This window comes from Leopardus geoffroyi, chromosome E2 (assembly GCF_018350155.1).
Source record: "Leopardus geoffroyi isolate Oge1 chromosome E2, O.geoffroyi_Oge1_pat1.0, whole genome shotgun sequence".
NCBI lineage: Eukaryota > Metazoa > Chordata > Mammalia > Carnivora > Felidae > Leopardus > Leopardus geoffroyi.
In genome coordinates, this window is record NC_059335.1 from 49,877,582 (window position 1) to 49,890,474 (window position 12,893).

At 38.1% G+C, this 12,893-nt stretch overlaps 1 protein-coding gene across 4 annotated transcripts in view; it reads right to left on the reverse strand.

The window, feature by feature from the left end:
* CFDP1 (craniofacial development protein 1) overlaps positions 1-12,893 on the reverse strand; it is a 120,835-nt gene that overhangs the window by 71,548 nt on the left and 36,394 nt on the right. The gene's annotated exons all lie outside the window — the stretch shown is intronic.

Consider the following 12,893-nt stretch of genomic DNA (forward strand, 5'->3'; position numbering starts at 1 on the left):
TTAGCCCTGAACTATAAAGTTTCTAAAAAAAAAAAAAAAAAAAGAAAGAAAGAAAGAAAAGAAGAGAAAAAAGAGAGAGAAAGAGAAATCTCAACCTTAAGATAGGCAGATTTCTTAGGAAACAAAAAAGTACTAACCATAAAAGGAAAAAACAGATAAACTGAACTTCATCAAAATTTTAAATTTATGTTCATCAATACACACCAGAAAAAAGTGAACAGGCAAGACACAGACCAGGAAAAATACTGAGTAACATTTATAACCGACAAAGTACTCATTATCCAGAATACATAAAGGACTTCTACAAATCAACAATAGACTGAGGAACAACCCAATACAAAACAAGAATGGAAGAGACATTTCACAAAAGAACAGATACAAATGGCCAATAAGCACACGAAAAGATGTCATCATTATTAATTAGAGCAACACAATTTAAAACCATAAGAGAGGGGCACCTGGATGGCTCAGTCAGTTGGGCATCTGACTCTTGATTTTGGCTCAGGTCATGATCTCATGGTTCGTGAGTTGGAGCCCCACGTCTACAGTGCAGAGCCTGCGAGGGATTCTCTCTCCCTCGCTCTTTGCCCATGCCCCGCTCACACACACACATCTCTCTCACTCAAAATAAATAAATGAATATTAAAAAAACATAAAACCACAACAGATAGCATTTCACATCCACTAAAATAAAAAAGACAGATAACACCAAATGTGGACAAGGAAATGGACCAAGTGAAACCCTCATACACTGCTGGCAGAAACATAAAATGGCACAATCATTCAGAAGAACTGTTTGGCAGTTTGTTATAACATTAAATGCACATCTACCCCGTGCCCTAGAAATCCCATTCCTAGGTACTTGCTTACCCAAGAGAAATAAAAACATAGGTCTTCAAAATTAAAACAAACAAAAACAAAAAAAACAAAGAAAAACCGGAAACCCAAATGCCCATCAATAGGATGGCTGGATAAATTGGTATATTCTTATAGAATGGAAATTAAAAAAATGAACTACTGATAGACACAGCAACACAGATGAGTCTCAAAAACAATGTAATAAATAAAAGAAGCCAGGCACAAAAGAGTTACACAATGTATGATTTGATTTACATGAAGTTCTGGTACAGGCAAAACTAATCCATCATAATAAAAATGAGTAGTTGCCTGAAGCACAGGGTGTTGAGGAAGTGGGAGAAGAGAACCAACTGGAAAGAGACACGAGGGAACGTTCTGGGGTGATGGAATCATACTAGATCTTATTTTGGGTGGTGGCTATGTGGATGTATAAAATTGACTGAATTGAACACTGAAGGCTCCTAAGACTAAGTTATCTCCTGCCATGAAGGTCAAATGCTATGGGGAACTCACAGGCACTAGTTAACGGATGCCATCAGATACATCTTGTGAACAAAGATTGAGAAAATATTAAAGCCTGGAATATGGAGAACTGTCATTAAATTGCTCTCCCTCATTCTTCTACCACTATACTGATGTGAGTCACCACAAATCTCAACGTACTTTCCTGTAGTTTGTAATTTATAAATGAGATGAAAGCATACTAATCACAACTAAAATGGTATCTTTACCTCTCTGAAACTTTGCTTTATTTGTATCTCACCCCTTTCTTGAATATTTTCAATGAATGTCCACTTAACAAGTCATCTAGCTGAAACTACAAGAAAGAAAGCAAGATAGGAAGGGAGGAAGGAAGGGAAGGAAGGGAAGGAAGGGAAGAAGGGAAGGAAGAAAAGAAAAGAAAAGAAAAGAAAAGAAAAGAAAAGAAAAGAAAAGAAAAGAAAAGAGAAGAAAACGGTAAGGCAAGAAAGAGGCAAAGAAGATAAGAAACTAAGTATGAGAGAAGATCTAGAAAAGACTTCCTGTGTTCAAGCGCAATCTAGTCAATTTAGTTTCAAAGTAGGAAAAACATGAAGCCACTAAATGTACTCACGAATGAAAGTCAGGGAGTCACTCCAAAAGCCCAAGTTTATTTCTCCACTGCCCCTCCCCATCAGTTCACTCAGTTCTATTTTTTCTTGCAGTAGAAGCCATAAGAAAATCCCCCAAAGCAACAAAGAGGTAGTCACTCCAAACTGCCTTACCAATAAATAGGATAACATGCCAAGTGGCAGAATATTTAGCTTATGTCCCCGCTATGTCTCCCACATGTATCCCATCTATTCCACAGAGCAATTTTCCCAGCCCAGCAGTCACCAGTCACAGCCTGAGCACTTTAGTCACGGGACACCTTATAGTTCAAAATCCCTCAGATCCAGCTTAATCTGGCACCTAGGCTAAATGGGAGAAAACAACTGTTTCCTTATCCATAAGGAAACCCAAAGTTAAGTGCAGGAAAGGCTGAGGGAATACCATGTGCTCCCTGGCTAGGAAACAAGGCTTCCAGGCACAAATCAAAGCTTTTGCTCACTCTAACAAGAACGTGTGCTGTGAAATGCACTGCTGTGCAAACAACAGTTCTACCAAAGGACAAGTCAACCTGAAATAAAGGAAACAGTAGGAGTTGCAAAATGAGTCTTGTGGAATGAGTAAGGAACTTCTCACATGTCTATGCTTGAACTATGGTATGATTAAGCTGAAATAAAATGTCATTCCAATCATACAATAAATATCACAGTCTGTTTCCGGGGTCAGTTACTTGCTGAACACAGGTGTGGAACCAAAAGCACTCTACTGTTTAAGTTTTTTTAACGTTTTATTTATTTTTGAGACAGAGAGAGACAGAGCATGAGCAGGGGAGGGGCAGAGAGAGAGGGAGACACAGAATCTGAAGCAGGCTCCAGGATCTGAGCTGTCACCACAGAGCCCGACGCGGGGCTCGAACCCACAGACCATGAGATCATGACCTGAGCCGAAGTCGGATGCTTAACCGACTGAGCCACCCAGGCGCCCCAACTTTTTTTTTTTTAAAGAATGTATCCTTCATATGTGTGTGTGTATATATATATATATATATATATATATATATATATGTATGTATTATTCTCAGTTTTTAAGAGTCTGTTATGGTTTGGCTCCCTCCCTAACATTTTTTTTTTCCTTTCCCTCCCCCATGGTCTTCTGTTAAGTTTCTCAGGATCCACATAAGAGTGAAAACATATGGTATCTGTCTTTCTCTGTATGACTTATTTCACTTAGCATCACACTCTCCAGTTCCATCCACATTGCTACAAAAGGCCATATTTCATTCTTTCTCATTGCCACGTGGTACTCCATTGCATATATAAACCACAATTTCTTTATCCATTTGTCAGCTGATGGACATTTAGGCTCTTTCCATAATTTGGCTATTGTTGAGAGTGCTGCTATAAACATTGGGGTACAAGTGCCCCTGTGCATCAGCACTCCTGTATCCCTTGGGTAAACTCCTAGCAGTGCTACTGCTGGGTCATAGGGTAGATCTATTTTTAATTGTTTGAGGAACCTCCACACTGTTTCCCAGAGCGGCTGCACCCATTTGCATTCCCACCAACAGTGCAAGAGGGTTCCCGTTTCTCCACATCCTCGCCAGCATCTATAGTCTCCTGATTTGTTCATTTTAGCCCCTCTGGTGAAAAGCACTCTACTTTTAGGATGAAGACTGACACAATAGACACAACCAAAGAAATAACAATGAAATCTCTATAGATCAAAGTCTACCCAAGGCTTTTAAAAAATGGTGGTCATTAATAAAAGCTATTCATTTATTTATTCATTCATTCAACAAACACCTGTAAGTTATTTACCATGTATCAGAGTGGACATACAAAAAAAAAAAAAGATACAAGGTCTATGCCCTCAAGCTCTCTGTGCAGTGGTAGAGACATATATAAGTTGGGAGAGTGCAGTAAGTGCTAAACTAAAGGCTATTAACAAATTCAGGTAGAGAGGGGTATTAGTTGGAATTTTTAGATGTAAGACACAGACATTGACTCTGGCGAATTAAGACAGAAAAGGAATTTATTAAAAAGATACTGAGAGGAACAAAAAGGAATACTGGGCTTTGCAAGTGTCCCAGAATATATACTAAGACAGACCATATCCAAGGCCATAAAACTAACGTCAACAAATTTAAGAGTTGAAATCATAAAGAGGAGGCTCTCCAACAACAATATAAATGCAATATGCAAAGTGAGCAGAAGTGAAGAAATAATAAGCAGAAGTCAGTGAAATCAGAGAAAAATCAATGAAACAGGGTCACTTCTTTGAAAATAATCAATAAAATGGAAAAGTCTCTAGCAAGACACACAAACAAATAAATTACCAACATCAGGAATAAAACTAGTAATCGCTACAAACCTCAAAAGGATAATAAGAGAATGCTACAAAATCCTACCCACATAAATTTAGCAATTTAAATTGACAAAATGGGCCAACTCCTCAAAAAACACAAACTACCACAACACATCCACTATGAAATAGCTATTTGATAAGCTCTGTAACTATTAAGGAAACAGAATTTATATTTTTAAAACTATCAAAAAGGAAATCTCCAGGTCCAGATGGTTTCACTGGAGAATCTATCAATTTTACACAATGTCTTTCAGAAACAGAAAAGGAGGGAACACTTACTCGTTCATTTTATAAAGTTAACACTGTCTAATACTGAAACCAGACAGACAGACAGTACAAAAACAAAATAAGAAAACTAATACCTACACTTCTCAGAAACAGACATACAATTCTTAAAATATTAACAAATAGAATTCAACAACAGTCAAAAGAATTATACAACATAACCAAGTGAGGGATGAAAGGCTGGTTCAATATTTGAAAATAATCAATGTATACTGGCATAAGGATAGACACAGAAATCAAAAGGATACAGCTGAGATTCTGGAAATAAACCTAGTTAAAGTCAACTGACTTTAAGAAAAAAAAATTTTTTTAAGTTTATTTATTTTGGGGGGGGGGAGAGAGAGAGAGGGAGGGAGGGGGAGTGGGAGGGAGAGGGAGAGGGGGAGAGGGAGAGGGAGAGAGGGAGAGAGGGAGGGAGAGAGAGAGAGAGAGAGAGAGAGAGAGAGAGAATTCCAAGCAGGCTCCACAGTGTCAGCACAAAGCCCGATGTGGGGCTCGAACTCACAAAACTGTGAGATCATGACCTGAGCTGAAACCAAGAGTCGGATGCCTAACTGACTGAGCCACCCAGGCACTCCAAAGTCAACAGACTTCTAACAAAGGTACCAAGACAGTTCAATGGGGAAAGAATATTTTTTTCAAAAATGGTACAACCGGATATCCACATGCAAAAGAAGGAAGCTGGACTGCTACATCACACTATAAATAAAAATTAACTCAGAATGATCAAACACCTAAATGTTAAGCCCTAAAAATATAAAACTCTTGGAAGAAAACATAAGGGTTAATATGGTCTTAAGTTAGACAAAAGTTTCTTAGATATGCAATCATGAGTGGCAAAAAAAAAAAAAAATTCATTGGATTTTATAAAAAAAAATTTGAGCTGCAAAGGACATGATCAAGAAAGCGAAAAGAGACCCATATATGAGAGTATTTAGAAATCATTTATCTGATAGGAATTTGTATTTATATTTAGAATATATAAAGAACTCTTACAACTCAGTAATAAAAGACAAATAACCCAATTAAAAATGAGGAAAGGTTGTGAATAGATACATCTCCAAAGAAGATATACAAAGAGCTAATGAGCACGTGAAAAGATCACCAACATCATAAGCCACCAGGGATATGCAAATGAGATACAATGAGATAGCGCTTCATACCCCCTAGGATGGCTATGATCAAAAAGAGGGATAATGACAAGTGTTGATGAGAATGTGGAGAAACTAGAACCCTAATACATTGCTTGTTGGAATGTAAAACAGTGCAGCCACTGCCTGCCGAAGTCTGGCAGTTTCTCAGCTGAAAAGAGTTACCATATGGCCATGCAATTCTACTTCCTCCCATCTGAGAGAAATGAAAACAGATGTCCATAGTAAAACTTGTGTAGAAATGTTCATAGCATTATTCATACTAGTCAAAAAGTGGAAACAACTTGAATGCCTATCAACTGAAAAATGTCAAAAATTTGACAATAAAAAGAAACAAAGTATTGAAATATGCTACAACATGGATGAACCTTGAAAACATTTTACTAATTCAGAGAAGCCAGACACAAAGCCACATACTGTATATACCACTTACATGAAATGTCCAGAATACAGAAGTCCATATAGAGAGAAAGTCTAATGGTTGCCTAGGCTGGGGGGGGGGGGGGGGCAGCTGGAGAAAATGGAAGAGCGACGGCTAAATGGGGGAGTGACAGATAACAGGTGCAGGATTTCTTTTTAGGGTAATGAAAATGGTCTGAAATTAACCATCATGATGTTTGCAAATCTCTGTGAATATACAGAAACTAATGAATTGTACATTTTAAATGGGTGAGTTGTAGGGTATGTAAATTACATATCAATAAAGCTGTTATAAAAAATCACGATTATATCAATCTTCACAAAAAAAGCATTTGACAAAATTTAACACCCATTCACGATAAAAGTCTGAAAAAATTAGGAGTAGAGAGGAACTTACTCAACTTGATTAAAAACATCTACAAAACACCTAAAGCTAACCAAAAGACTGAACGCTTCTCCCTAAGACCGGGAACAGGGCTTCTCACTGTTTTTAATCAACACAGTGCCGTAACCTTGAGCCAGTGCAACAAGGGAAGAAAGCAAAAAGCAATAATAATTACCTACGCAGAAAATACCAAGGAGTGATTAAAAATTCATAGTACTAATACACAGTTCAGCAAGGTTGCAGAACAGAAGATAAACATACAAAAATCAATTATATTTCTATATACTAGCAATGAACCAGTGGCCACTGAAAATTTAAATATAGTACCATTTATAATCACTGAAAAGAAAAACATTACATATAAGTCTAACAAAACATGTATAGGATTTGTAGGTTGAAAACTACAAAATGCTGATCAAAGAAATCAAAGATCTAGATGAATGGAAGGACATGGATATAACATGTTTATAGACTGGAAGACTCAACGTAGCAAAGATATCAATTCCCCTCAGATTGATATATAGGTCTGTATTAGTCTGCCTGGGCTACCATAACAGAATGCCATACACTGGGTGGCTTAAACAACAGAAATTTATTTTCTCACAGTTCTGGAGGCTGGAAGTCCAAGATCAAGGTGTCTGCTCTTTCTGGCTACCAGAGCTATCTTCTTGCTAGGTCTTCACATGGCCTCTTCTTTGCATGCTTGGAGAGAACGATCTCTGGTGTCTCTTCCTCTTTTTATTCAGATACTGGTACTAACAGATTAAGACCTCACCCTTATGAACTCATTGAATGTTAACTACCTCCTTAAGGCCCTATCTCAAAATACACTCACACTGACGATTAAGGCTTGAACCTAAGAATTTGGGGAAGGAACAAACAATTCAGTCCATAACAAGTCTTAATGCAATTCCTACCAAATTCCCAGTATTTCTGTAGACAGAAGCATAATTATTCTAATATATAAATATAAATATAAACATATATATAGGCAAAAGAAACAATAGTTAATTTTGAAAAGAATAAAGTGGGAGGAGTCAATCTACCAGATTTTAAGACTTACTATATACGTTAGTCATCAAGACTGTGGTACTGGCAGAGGGATAGACACATGTAAATGGAAAGAATAAGAGTCCAGAAATAGACCCACACAAATATACCAAACTAATTTTTTTTACCAAAGTGCAAAAGCAATTCAATGACAAAGGTGCAAAAACAATTCAAAGATGGTCTTTTCAATAAATGGTGCTGGAAAATGGACAGCGCAGGTAAAAAGATTAACTTTGACCTAAACTTGCTAAATTATATAAAAATTAACTCAAAAATGCATCATGGGCTTAACCATAAAACTCTAAAACTTTTATAAAAAGGCAAAAGAGAAAATATGTGGGATCTTGGGCCAGGCAAAGAATTCTTAGACTTGACATCAAAAGTGGAATCCATAAAAGGAAAAATTGATAAATTGGACTTCATCAAAATTAAAACATTTGCTCTGTAAAAGATCCTCTTAAAAGGATAAGACAACTTACAAACTGGAAAAAAAGTATTTGCAAATCGCGTAACTGATAAAGGACTGATACCTAGAATATATAAAGAACTCTTAAAACTCAACAGTAAAAACCCAAATAATCCCATTAGAAAACGGGCAAAATACATGAACAGACATTTCACCAAAAAAGATATCTAGATAGCAAAAGAGCATTTGAAAAGATGTTCAACACCATTAGCATTAGGGAAATGTAAATTAAAGTCATAATGAAGCATCACTATATATGCTTCAGAATGACTAAATCAGAATGACTATCATCAGAATGACTAAAATGAAAAATGGTGACAATACTAAATATTGATGAGTATGTGCAGAAATTATATCCCTTATACACTGCTGGTGGAAATGTAAAATGGTATAGCCCTTCTGGAAAAGTTTGGCAGTTTCTTACAAAAACTAAACATGTAGAGTGTCTGGCTGACTCAGTCAGTAGACCATGCAACTCCTGATCTTAGGGTTGTGAGTTCGAGCCCCACATGTGGCGTGGAGTTTACTTAAAATAATTTTTTTGAGATTAAAGAAACCCACAAAAACAAAAAACCCTAAATATGCAACCACCATTGGCCCCAGCAACTGCACCCCTCTGAGTATTTGTCTCTGAGAAATGAAATTCTAATAAGGGCTACCACAGATGCCCACACCGTATCCCCACCCCCGGGCCCAAATCTGTGAATTAGTTACCATTTACAGCAAAAGGGATGTGACTAAGAGTATGGATCTTGAGATAGGGGAGATTCATCCTAGGTTATCTGTGTGGTCCCAATCACTCCTGTGTTAAACAGGAGTCCTTAAAAGCAGAGGCCCTTCCCCAGCTGGGTCAGAGAGATGAAACAGATGTAAGGAGTTGAGATTCACAGCTTTGAGGGGGAAATCAAGTTGTTGCTGGTTTTGACAACAGAAGAAGGGGGCCAGGAACCAAAAATGGGGATGGTCTCCTGACACTGGGAATGGTCCACAGCTGACAAGGCAGCAAGGAAATGAGAACCTAAGTCCTACAATCATAAGAAACACAAACCTGCTTTGATTTTAATAGAGTGAGATCCATTTTGGACTTCTGCCTAAAAAGTTAAAAGAATAAATTTGTGCTATGTAAGCAGCTACATTTGTGGTAATTTGTCATAGTGGCAATACAAAAACCTGTACACGAATATTTATAGCACTTTATCTGTAATAGCCTGAACAGGAAACCCGGACGTCCTTCAGTGGATGAACAGTGAAGGGAGCTGTGGTGCATCCATAGCACAGGATCCTAGTCAACAATAAAAGATACTGATCTAAAAAACCACAACCTGAATGAATCTGCAGAGTGGAAAAAAAGCCAATTTTAAAAGGCTTTTACTGTATGCTTTCATTTATAAAACATTCTTGAAATGGCAAAATTATACAAATGGAGAACAAATGAGTGTTGCCAGAGGGCAGTAGGAAGGTGGGTGTGGTTATAAAAGCAACATGAGGGATCCTAGTGGACTGGAAATGTTTTCTATCTTGACCGTCTCAATGTCATTATTCTGGCTGGGGCACTAGAAGATGTTTCCATAAGGGAAAACTGGGCCAAGGCTCAAGGAATCTCTCTGTATTATTTTATACAACTACATGTAAATCTACAATCTCTCAAAATAAAAAGCTTAACAATAACCATAATAAAAAGGTACTGGGTTACTCACAAAATCCACGAGGGCTAAAAAATTACATTCAGAGGCTGGAAACAATGTCCCCAAATCACACCACAGACCTATGCTGGTGAGGACACAGCTGTCATGGCTGCTCTGTATGTGCTCCACCTGGCCTCCCCCACCTTGGACCCCCCCCCCCCCCCCACTGGAGGGCCCGAGATCTGCAGTGCTCCTGGCCTCTGCCTCAGCACTCCTGGGTTCATTACCTTGGGCAGATGTCTGACTCATGAAGTCGAAGCTCCTAACTAAAAACTAGAGCTGAGAAGGGTGGGAAATCAAAAGTTTTGAATTTTCAGCTCCTTGCCTCCCACAAAGGGTGGCATCTACAAGTTTTCTTGAAGATCTCCGAGGGGGTCAGACACTAGACAGACAAAAAGAAGGTCCACAATAATGATGGATAACGATTTTCAAAACAGAAAGATGGAGATGAAAGGGGGGTTATAAATAAAGTGAGATAGATATAAGAGAATTTCACATAAGAAAATTCATGGATGTTTTAGAAATTATATCAGAAAGTATTTCCAGATATTTTGTTTCTAAACAGAACAGGGAAACCCAACAAACAGAGCAATGTCAATAGCTCAAAAGGATAAAGCACTGAACATTTAATTTTATTTATTCTTAAAAAAATGTTTAACATTTATTTTTGAGAGAGAGAGAGAGAGAGAGACAGAGTGTGAGTGGGGGAGGGGCAAGGGGGGAGGGAGGGAGACACAGAATCAGAAGCTGGCTCCAGGCTCTGGGCTGTCAGCACAGAGCCTGATGCGGGGGCGGGGGTGGGGTGGGGGCTGAAGTCAGATGCTTAACCGACTGAGCCACCCAGGCACCCCAGCACTGAACATTTAAGATACGGTATTTTAATGATGTGTATCAATAGGTCTTGGGTAGGAGAAGCAGCAGCTCATAACTAATATGAAAGATAAATCATCTGATGGGTTTTAAAAGGTACTGGGTATTCCTTCCTATGCTCACAGTGGTCAAAATGTTTCCTTTAAAAAGGAAATTTCAAATTCAACAAATGTAATGGACAACTTTGTACTAGCTGCAGGAAAATGTAAAAAAAAAACCAGCAATATAGGGTATTCATCTTTAAAGCGCTCATGATAAATGTCTATTTCAGGCAAAATGGATGCTTAATATAACCGGAACATTTTCCAAACAAAGACCTAGAAATGCTAGATTCTTAGATATACCCCAAATTATTTCAAACGTATAGCTAAGCTCACAAGAAAGAAAGGGAAACCCCACAGTATCAAGATCAAAGAAGGAACTGAAAACCACAGAAGTAGCACATGAGCAGATACAGTGGCCATGGGGGAGTGAGAAGAAGTTTCAATAACTTCCGCCTGGGTTTTGTTATATCCACATACAGGACTTGTCTTGGGCTTACAGAGGTGGAGAATTAGAACTAAAATCCTAAATAAAGTGGAAACTCTATGCACACTCAGGGAAAGGACAGATCAGGAAAAATTCACTTAACAGCCCAGGGAGGAGACAAGAAAGCCTCTCTGCCTGGGCTGCGGGGGATAGGGGAGAAAGTCTCTCTTAAGAACTGAAACCCTGGAGTCACATGGATTTGGGGTTCACAATTCTAATTTCAATGATAATACCTAAATGTTCCAGGAGGTCCAAAGCAAGAAATTAACATAAAAATTAGCCCAAGTCAGGTCATCTAGAAGAAACAAATTCAATTCCACTTTTGAGAAATACAACTTCATCCTCCACCATATGAGATCACCCCACAGACAAAACCTTGCTAAATATGAATACAAAATACTAAACACAAAAGGAAATAAACTACCATAAGAGAGGCAACAAATAAAGATAACTTTAAAACCCCAAGAACTTCTCATAAGAGAAATATCAGACAGGAACTATAAAGAAGTATACACTTACAATGATTACATATAAAAAGAAAGCCTTGGGGCAGCTGGGTAGCTAAGTCAGTTGAGCATTCGACTCTTGATTTCACCTTAGGTCATGATCCCAGGGTTGTGGAAGTGACTCCCACGTTGGGCTCTGCGCTGAGCATAGAGCCTGCATGAGATTCTCTCTCTTTCCCTCTGCTCCTCTCCCCCACACACGCTCTCTCAAATAATAAAAGTAATAATAATAATAATAATAATAATAATAATAATAATAATAAAAAGAAAGCCCCAAAACCAAGATCCTATGGAAAAAAGAACACACAGATCTGAAAGCAAACCAAATAGAATTTCTAAAAACAAAGAGCTCAGCCACTGAAATTAAATTAGTGGACAAATTAAGAGAGATTAGACACAGCTGAAGAAAACGTACAGCATGGGAAAAACAGGAAATTACTAGGAGGCAACTCAGAGAAATAATGTGATAAAAAATACCAAGGAGATGTGAAATAATATGGAAGACAGACTGCAAAGATCTGACATAAAGCTAATAATAGGAGTTGTAGGAGACACAATGCAAAAGAGGCAATATTCAAAGAGATAAGACTTGAGAATTTTTCGGGACTTTCAAAAGCCATGAATCCACATTGTATTTAAACTGCAGAAATCTAAGTCAAAGAGAAGAGCTTAAAAGAGCCTTTATTCTTCATAGGGCATGAATAAGAAAGAATAAAATAACTATATTCATGGTCAAACATTTAATGGGCCCATTAGTGGAATAAGAATCCAAAGAGAGTGTGTGCCAGGGAAGAGTATGGGAGGGCAGCGGTGGGACTTGAAAAAGAGGCAGAATTCCAATAGATGGAGAGATGAGGGCAACCAGGGGAGAAGAGTGAACAGCTGAACAAAGCTGAGGGAGGAGAATATGGGTAGAGAAGACTCTTTTCTGTCAAACAGAGTAACTCCCAACAAGGTGTGGTTGACTACAGTATGGCGTTCACTAATATCAGGCCAAAGAATGTGAACTTAACGGTAGACGAGTATCAAATTTTTGAGCAAGTGTCATAATCTACACTGAATCTCTGCCAAATTATCTCAGCAGTGGCATGTAGCATGGATACAGGAAGAGGGACTGCAGGCTTCCAGTAAACTTAGGAAACAATTACAATAGTCCAAACCTTTAGAAAACAGTCCAATTACACAGAGATAGATGCTTAATACCCAGAAAAAAGGCAAATGGGAATGGAGGTGAAATACAGAGAGAAAGAGGGGAGA